General features: G+C 38.0%; 1 protein-coding gene across 1 annotated transcript in view; it reads right to left on the bottom strand.

Moving 5' to 3' along the window:
- LOC122712357 overlaps nt 1-7,979 on the bottom strand; it is a gene marked incomplete at its 3' end in the record, with an annotated part of 37,384 nt that extends 29,405 nt beyond the window's left edge. Inside the window, exon 1 of the mRNA XM_043931929.1 lies at nt 7,457-7,979. The remainder of the gene's footprint in view (nt 1-7,456) is intronic.
- Between the last annotated feature and the right edge of the window lie 2,030 nt (nt 7,980-10,009).

The following is a 10,009-nucleotide window of genomic DNA, read 5'->3' as shown; positions in this document are numbered from 1 at the left end:
GAGAGAGCGCGAGAGAGAGAGAGAGAGAGAGAGAGAGAGAGAGAGAGAGAGAGAGAGAGGAGGGGGGAGGAAAAACGGGCGGAATGCGACGCTGGGCAGGCGCGCGAGTACTCGGATGCTGCTCGTTATCGGGAGGAGTGCACCTGGTATCCTTGTTCCTGCCGCGGATTCCTCCATCCGATGTTTACGAGGGGGATCGAGGTCCTCGTAAGTAGGCACTCCTCCTCCAGCCTCCACTCTTCCTCCGTGGTCTCGAGGAGGTAGGCTCGGTAGGTCGGCCTAGCCAGGAACAGATCTCCACTCGAGATCCTTTTCAGAGGTTTAAGGTCGGCCGCGTGTAAGGCCTCCAAATGTCGAAGATCGTGTGCATTCGAATATAGCGTATACGTATATCTGTATGTTGGTTTTCGTCTGTGTTTTTCGTTTCACCGCGTCCTTCTTTTTTTTCTTTTTTTCCTCTTTCATTAGAGCGAGAAACCCTTCGAGGAGAGGTGGAGACGAGGCTGTTTTACTCGAGGAGAAGGAGCTCGGTCGGTGGTCCTCGCACCTGATGCGATGGCACGATCATCGCGCCCATCGGTGTCTCGAACCGATTTGTCGGTGATGAATGTCCGTGGTCGGTTCGATTCGAGGAGGATGTGGACGCGAATGTGTGTAATGGAGCGAATGGGCCAATTAGACGAGCTTCCATTATTCCAATTTCGCGCAACGGACTCGCGCGGATCCTCGCTCCTTGGAGCTCTTGGGCGATCTTTCGCACGAAATTTTTCGAAGAATTTGAAAATCTTTTGAAATTGGTGGTCTTTTGTCAAGATGGTTGCCCGAAATTTTTCAAGAATTTGAAAATCTTTTGAAATTGGTGCTCTTTTGCCAAGATGGTTGCCCGAAATTTTCCAAGAATTTGAAATTTTCGAATCTTTTGAAATTGGTGCTCTTTCGCGAAGGGATTCGCTAAGAGGGTTTCCTGAAATTTTCCAAGAATTTAAAAATCTTTTGAAATTGGTGCTCTTTCGCCAAGAGGGTTGCCCGAAATTTTCCAAGAATTTGAAAATCTTTTGAAATTCGTGCTCTTTCGGAAGGGAATTTGCCAAGTCGAGAGTTGATCGATCCTTACCTCGATGCACGAAATTTTCGAAAAATTTGAAAATCTTTTAACAANGTCTCGAACCGATTTGTCGGTGATGAATGTCCGTGGTCGGTTCGATTCGAGGAGGATGTGGACGCGAATGTGTGTAATGGAGCGAATGGGCCAATTAGACGAGCTTCCATTATTCCAATTTCGCGCAACGGACTCGCGCGGATCCTCGCTCCTTGGAGCTCTTGGGCGATCTTTCGCACGAAATTTTTCGAAGAATTTGAAAATCTTTTGAAATTGGTGCTCTTTTGCTAAGATGATTGTCCAAAATTTTCGAAGAATTTGAAAATCTTTTGAAATTGATGCTCTTTCGCGAAGGATTTTCCAAGAGAATTGCCCGAAATTTTCCAAGAATTTGAAATTTTCGAATCTTTTGAAATTGATGCTCTTTCGCGAGGGAATTTGCCAAATCGAGAGTTGATCGATCCTCACGTCGTCCGAAATTTTCGAAAAATTTGAAAATCTTTTAATAAAAAAAAAAAAAAAAAAAATTAGTCCTCTTTCGCGAAGGAATTTGCCAAGAGGGTTGCCTGAAATTTTCCAAGAATTTGAAATTTTCGAATCTTTTGAAATTGGTGCTTTTTCGTGAAGGATTTGCCAAGAGGGTTACCCAAAGTTTCCCAAGAATTTGAAAATCTTTTAAAATTGGTGCTCTTTCGCGAAGGATTCACCAAGAAGGTTTTCCGAAATTTTCCAAGAATTTGAAAATCTTTTGAAATTAGTGCTCTTTCGGAAGGGAATTTGCCAAGTCGAGAGTTGATCGATCCTCACTTCGATGCACGAAATTTTCGAAAAATTTGAAAATCTTTTAACAAAAGAAAAAAAAAAAATTAGTGTTCTTTCTCGAAGGAATTCGCCACGAGGCGAATTTTCCCGAAATTTCCGAAGAAAAATGTTTTACCGAAAAGAAATAGAGCGGCACAGAACACGCTCCAATTTTCTAATTCATCGCTTGTTCCGATATTATTTCGATCCCGTGTGAAACGGGAAAGCATGCAAACGCGTCAAACGGCAGATTGCTTCTCTCCTCCCGTTTCGAAATTGGAGAGTGCGTGTCCGCGGCCAATCCCTCTCCCACAGGATCTTTCTTTCTTTTCGATGGAAAAAGGAAGGTAGGCGAGAGGAGTGGAAAGAAAGAAGGGCAAAATCTCTGCGTGGTCACGAAACGATTGCACGGCTTCGCCACGACTCGGATGCGAACGACCTGCTGGCCCTCTGTGCCTCTTTCCTTCCTCCTCTTCCTTCCTTCCTTTCTTCCACCATCCTCCTCCTTCCCCGCGCACGCGCACACGTCACGCTTCCTCCGTATTCGCGAAACCAGTTCACCGGTCCCGTGATCTCCGCAGAGATCCGCGATCCACTCGTTGCGCGCGCATCGTCCCAGCTAATCGTTCTCGATTCGACCAATCTCGATTCACCTTCCCCATCACCTCAAATATTCGATAAACGCGTGAAGAAATAATCAATTACAAACATTATAAACGTCGTGTCCGAATATCGAATTGCCCGTTCGAAATTAATTCTCTGGATGTATTTTAGAAAAAGATGGGTTCTTCTTATTCGATGTAACGACATTGAAAGAAAAATTGATTAGATCAGGAATCACACGTGAAATCCTGTTGCTGTAAAAGAAAAAAATTGAACCGTAAATTGTATGGTTAAAAATATGAATTTATATATTCGATTGTGAAATAAAATATTTCCAAAAGAATGGTAAAAATTTGCTTGGTTTTAAGTTATTATTAATTAAATAATAATTAAAGTTACAGTAAATTGTAAAGTTACAAGAATAAAAGAATTCGATGGAATTCAATGGAAATTCTAAAGGATTTAATATCTTTTGAAATATATCAATTTAAATATTATAGGAAGAACTGAAGAATGAAAAAAAAAAAAAAGATACAAAAAAGTATTAATTTAGATACAATAAATAAAATTATTCTAAATTTTAAAAAGTTAGTAACAAAAAATATGCGAGAACTCTGAAATATTCTTGCTGGAATAATATCTCGAAATCAAAATTCTCGCCATTTAGAACGATCGTTGTAAGTTGTAGAATTAAGATTAAAGTGTTGAAAGTCCTCTTGGAGAGGGAACAGATTGTTGAATATTGGTGAAAATTGTGGCGAGCATTAGGAAGATGGATTCGATCGGTTCGTTCTACGAACATTTCAAAGTTTTAAACGGAATCATTTGATAATTGGAATTCTTGGGCAATGGAACAAGTAAGTTGTCGCAGAGAAACGGATTTGAATATCCAATGAAAATTTCGACAGAGATAAAGATGCATTGTGAAGATATTTTAACCCTTTGCACTCGTATATATATTCGATAAGGATACCAATCAACTCGGAATTTTTTCGAAAGGCTACTACCCATCAACTCGGAATTTTTTTTCATAATCAATCGAAAGGAAAATATTTTTATGCGAACATAATATAAATTAAAATTTCCGGTTTAGTAGAAAAAATTAGCAAATAAACATATTTAATCTGCATCTCACACTCTTTTGAAATATGAAAATCTATATAATATGTTAGGGACATCATATTTCTTGAAAACATGATTTTAATTAATTGTAAATAAATTTAATTAAATGAATATTATGTAATATTATCTGGCTATAATTTGACCCCAAATAATGTAAGATGTCGCCTATATGGCGACAGACGAGTGCAACGGTAATATATATAATGTCGCCTATATGGCGACATACGAGTTAATTGGACGAATTTTTAATTGGGAAATTTTCTAATGCAAATTAATCGAGATAATTCGCAAAGAAACGTTCAACGTATGCAGAAGAGCGTATTTAATTAGACATAAAGCACGATAGATTTAATCTAAATCTTCCATCAAATTAAGTTGGAGCCATTAGCTCTCTCTGTACTACTCGCTATTAAGTATTAAAACTCACTTCTACGGACGGTAAAAAACGCAATCTTTCTTTCGAGGGATCTGGAAAAAATCGAACCCGAATTTGATCATCGAACAAGTATTCTTCAACGCGAGTATTCTTAAAGCTTAATAAAAGGCGAAATCTTTCCCCAATTCGACGGAGAATTGCAGAGACTCTCTAATGGAAACGCGCACAAAGTAACGAACAAGAGACGGTCTCCTTAACCGTTGCACTCNTAGGCGACATTATATATTTTACCGTTGCACTCGTATGTCGCCATATAGGCGACATCTTACATTATTTGGGGTCAAATTATAGCCAGATAATATTACATAATATTCATTTGATTAAATTTATTTACAATTAATTAAAATCATGTTTTCAAGAAATATAATGTCCCTAACATATTATATAGATTTTCATATTTCAAAAGAGTATGAGATGCAGATTAAATATGTTTATTTGCTAATTTTTTCTACTAAACCGGAAATTTTAATTTAATTATGTTCGCATAAAAATATTTTCCTTTTGATTGATTATGAAAAAAAATTCCGAGTTGATGGGTAGTAGCCTTTCGAAAAAATTCCGAGTTGATTGGTATCCTTGTCGAATATATATACGAGTGCAAAGGGTTAACACCTGAGAAATCGAAACTAAACGGAAACACGGCGCCAGAATCAACCGCCTATTACTACGCCGGCAACGGCGTAATCTGTCCTCAGACGTTCGAAAACGGAAACTTATCTCTCCGCGCGTAATTCAGACATCCCTCCTCCTCCATCCATCCCCCTCTCTGTGGACGATTTAAAGGGAAATTTGGGTTGGGAAATTGACGACGAGCTCGACTCGGATCGAACGGATTATACGAAAAGTCGGAGAAATGGCAAAGGTGGCGTTACACTTCCTCGCAGAGAGGAAGTCGCTTCGTTTCGTCGAGCCTTTCGAGAGTTTCCAAGGGCCCGCCTTATAAATTATTGATAAACCTCCCAAAGGTTTTCCACCCAAGGGTAAACGATTCTCTTCGTTGACTTTTCCTCTCCACCTATCCGTTTTTGTTCCCTTTACTTCCTCGCTTCGAGGTTCGAGGCTCTGGAATCGTGTCCGCGAAAGAGGAGCGCGGAAAATAAGAATTCGAAATCGTAACTCGGCGCAGAGAGAGAGAGAGAGAGAGAGAGAGGGAGGGAGAGGGAGATCGGAATAGAGGGCTCGCTAACGACCGATGCAATAACGAGTGAATAAAACCTTAACAATCATAACACGCGGACCCGTGGGTTTCTTGCAACATCGATCTTAAGCCACGACTAGCGCCCGGAGCTTCAAGGGCTTATTACGATCTGTCTTACCTTGAAAACCCATTACAACCAACTCAACATTTTTTCGCGGTCGTAAACTTTCGTTTCCTAAGAGTGACGATCCGGGTTTGCGCCAAGTCTCCTACCAATCATCGGGGAAAGCATTTCGTATTTTTTCTTTTTTTTTTTTTTTTTTTTTTTTTTCCTCTTAGGTGGGAGTGGAATGAACGCGCTCGACCGGAAGATCGAATCGACAGATCGAATGGAGTGTTACGCTGTGTGTTATTCTATTCGCTAAACCGTGTTATCAGATTATTATGTCATGAGTTCTTCGATCGAGATTTCGATTTGAAAATAGAAAATGAACGAGTTGGAATGTGTTTCTTTCACCTTTGATCTAAATGTATTTGTTTTTTAATATAAGTAATTGGTAAAAATTGAAAAAAGAATTTAACAGTGAAAAATAATAATTGATCAAAGAATCCATGTTTCCATGTAAATCAGACCGAAAATATGTATGTTCAAGCGTAATAAATTAAGAGGAAAAAAAAAAATTGTTTCGATGATGGAAACAAAAAATAAATATTCAAAAGTGAAGAGGGAAGTGAAAATACGCGACAAAGCATCGATCGAAACGAATCATAATTTCAATAACATATGTGTATCTCGATGGAATAAAACGAAACATTGAAATTGATTTATTGGGATTTATTTTCTTTGCATATATAATATGCATAAAAAATTCAATAAACAATTGCTAACTAATTATATGCTTCCAAAGAAATAATTATTTTAATTTATGTTCATTTCGATCGCGTTATTTGTAACAATATATCGATACACTGTAATAATGCAATTTCGATTCTTTATCGAACAGAAAAGCGTTTGGAATTAAACAAGATTTCTATCAATTGTTACTTTTCCAATATTTTAAATGAAAAAAATAATGAAACAATTTCATCGACAATTCAAATAACTATTATCTCTAATGAATCAATGTCTCGTTCAATTTTGAACGACAAATAAAAATACAAAATGCAATTTCGATTCGTTATCGTTCGATTAAACGAAAAATATTCAATTTCCTCTCAAAATCAAAAGTAATAAAAAACAAAAAAAAAAAAAAACGAATACGTAGCAAGAAAAGTATTGCTTCGAAAAGTAATCGATACTAATGACAGAACTTTGCGACTCGTCTCTACCACGGCGACGAGGAATTAAATTTGAAAACGGTCGTCAAACATGCGGATGAAATAAAGCATTTGTATAAAGAACCGCGAGCATAGTTACTCAACCGCGACCGGCTATATTTAATTATGCAGAATCTCGCGAAATCCATTTGCTCGGCAGATAGAGACGCGTCGATTTTATTCGATGTCCCCCCTTCCCCATCCTTTTCGCTATCCACCACTGCCAAGTCGTATTAATCTTCTTTACATTAGTGGCGATGGTATTTACATCGAGATGCTATAATGAAAACTTGATCGAACCAACTTAGCTATGCCATGAATGTAAACATGTCTGTATAAATATTCTGTTTACAAATGTCAACGGACTTCCTACTTCTTGGAATTCGTGGAAACATTCGTACCGGCAATATAAAAAGAAAAAATATATCGTAGAGAAATGTACGTAATATTAAATAGGTTATTGCTAATCGAACAAGAATAGACAAATTCATTTATAATTCAAAGTTCGCTTCACTTCACTTCATTGTACGCGAGTGCCATTTTAAATTTAACGAATTTTATTGAACAAATTCGGTCGGTTCTATCTTTTTCTATTCGCCTATGTATTATAAATTCGATATTATCGATGATTCTAACTTTATCCGTTTCAAGAATCCGTTTGGAAATATGTGAAAATTGCGGTCACGATCGATAGAGGAGAATGAACTTCATCGAATTGCAAATACGTTCGACAAATGTTGTTCGCGATGTAACGATACGTTTACCGACTAATTTTCTAACCTATACGGCTAGAATACGGTTGAATTTCGTGTTTCGATATGCGACGAATATAACAATCTAGATGGTCAAATTGTCAATCAATCGCGGTAACATTTCGATATGCCTCGGAAAATCACGTGATCGAATCATCTATCGGAAATATAAATCGATTGACAGTTACCTGTGTCGAAGCGTTACACGACGAATCGCGGACGTTGTTCGAATATTTTCAGCGTAAATCCTGCCGAGACTCCACCGAGCTTTTTTTCTCCACCACTGTCTCCGCGATCAAGATAAACGCCCGAAAAACTTCGAGCTCAAGGACTTTCGACCCCGAGTCAACGTACACGAAGACATACCGACACGTCTCTCGAAGTTTCTCGGTTAAAAACCTCGTATCGAAAAACGCCACACAAATTATCTGGCCCTTTTCTGTTCTTGGCAAGGATCCACTCGATTTAAATTATTCGATCGAATTCGTTTGACCACGAAACACCAAAAAACACTGTCACAACACCGCGAGAACATACGTACGACGATACACGAGACGCGACTGTAATCGGAAACTCGAATCACTGTGCACGACGCGCCACTTTTTGCACGTGATTCTTTCGATCGTGTTTCGAAACGGTCACGGGCATGAGAATTTTCAACGACAGGTCGGCGAACTTTTTGAACGATCACATTTTCCCGCTGGTCGTAACGGAACGAAAACACACGATACACACGCGATGCTTGCTTGCCGCGAACTGACAACGCGGGACAATGCTGGTAGGCCGAAGCCGACCGAACGCGCACGAAAATGGCCGAACAGTCCGCAAGTATTACGTGCGTCGACCGATTGACGGCCGCGGGGCTATTGATATTTCCATGCTTCTGCTAATCCTTTCTGTCGGCGGTCAAACCGACGAGAATTAAATTCTTTCCTCTCTTAGAAAATAGAGACAACCGATAGACAATTTTCTTTTCGATCTCGTAATTCTTATATATTCTCTCTTTGATTATTCGAGTACAAATGCGAGTTAATTTGTCGTTTAAAAACGTTTCCGTTGACTACATTCCACTGCACATTTTCGTGCGCGATTACCATCTTTACCGGAAATGCATTTGAATTTTATTCGAATAATTATTACGAATAATTATTACATTCAAATTGATTGTTTATGATACAATAATGAATTATTTATACATGTTCTTTGAGATAATTTAACGAAAATCTCTTTATCAAAATGATTCTATTTTTATAATAAATCTGAAATTTAAAAAATCCTGTTTTACGAAGAAAAAAATTATACCATAATTTGTATTACAGACACGTTTCGACTAGAATCTCTGGCCAGAAAAGAATACTCCAATACTCAAATTTTCAGTACACGAATTTCAGTGAATTCTTCATTAAACCGTCGTTGCTATCTCGTCTATTCCTCTTTCTCTCTACCGTCGCAACATCACTGTGACAAATGGCGCGAGGTATACTCGAGGTTAATGACAAACTTTCCTCACTGTATCGAGTTGGACAAAGAGAGAAACAGCAGTAAATTTTATTTGTTTCGAAGTAAGTATTGCGCGTAAAATAGCCGTTATATAGCCAACTATTAGACGAAAGCGTATAAAAGAAAAATTTTAAACAATGCTAAATTGATACAAAGAATTAGCATAAATTTTAATCCAAGTAATTTCGATCTGAAAAATTATGAAAAATATCTCTCGTTTATCGTGACAAGGAATTGAAAAATTATTTTTGTAGAATCGTTTAAAATGTCTAATGATCCGATACCGTTTCACATCGACTATTCTAAACTAAGAGATTCTCAGAATTCGATCGAACTCTCCATATTTTCTTAAATAGCAAGGCGTATTATTACACGACCAACCGACATTCTTTCATCGACAAATTATATAAGAACTTGTACAAAATTTCACTCCTTAAAGAACTTCAAATTTCAGAATTTTTATCTGATTTTTACGCTCAGTCCCTGCGTTAAAAATATTTTCTCTTTTAATCCATTTATCCTCGATTACGAGATTCAGTTATGCAAACACATATCGTATTTCCGCTCTCAACGGAATTAACGCTCACCGCGGAATTAATGTATTACATTTATTACCCACATCTCGCCCGAATCAAAATTGTACAATATCTATACAAAACGTATGTAATATCTGCCATTTGCTATCTATTCTCCACTTAACTCCAAATATCCCCAATTACGCTTCGTTCTATATTCTCGAAATTTACGAGTCGCGAAATTAACATATTCGTTCAAATTCTATTTCGGATAGATTTTTATTAATAAAATGACAATATCAATTTGACATATAAATTACTATTTACAATCCAATCTAGATTATCCATTACTTCATATATATATATATATATACATATATGAATATCAATTACAATTTTCATACGTACTAAAACCATTTCACTTTTGCACTATCATACTTCCCCTTGGACAGCTCTTCCAACAGCATCCATATCAATTTCCTCGCGAGCTTAGCATCCAGCTGAGCTAGCTTTAGATCAGGCAACGCACCACTCGCATACATCGACCACCGCCCTAATCGTATCTACCGACTTAGCCGATCTGTTGCAGCCGTTACAATCGAAGATTCCATTCTATCCGCGGCACAGCACGTAGGTGCCTTCGGCGCGCGCCCGGATAGAGACGTCCACGCTGCGTATCGCTGCCACTCCTAACTTATACAGTTAGCGGCAGCAGTCAATGCCGGT

Source organism: Apis laboriosa, unplaced genomic scaffold, assembly GCF_014066325.1.
Source record: "Apis laboriosa isolate Shangri-la unplaced genomic scaffold, ASM1406632v1 scaffold1_cov151, whole genome shotgun sequence".
In the NCBI taxonomy this organism is placed as follows: Eukaryota; Metazoa; Arthropoda; class Insecta; order Hymenoptera; family Apidae; genus Apis; species Apis laboriosa.
This window is presented reverse-complemented; position numbering and strand designations above follow the sequence as displayed.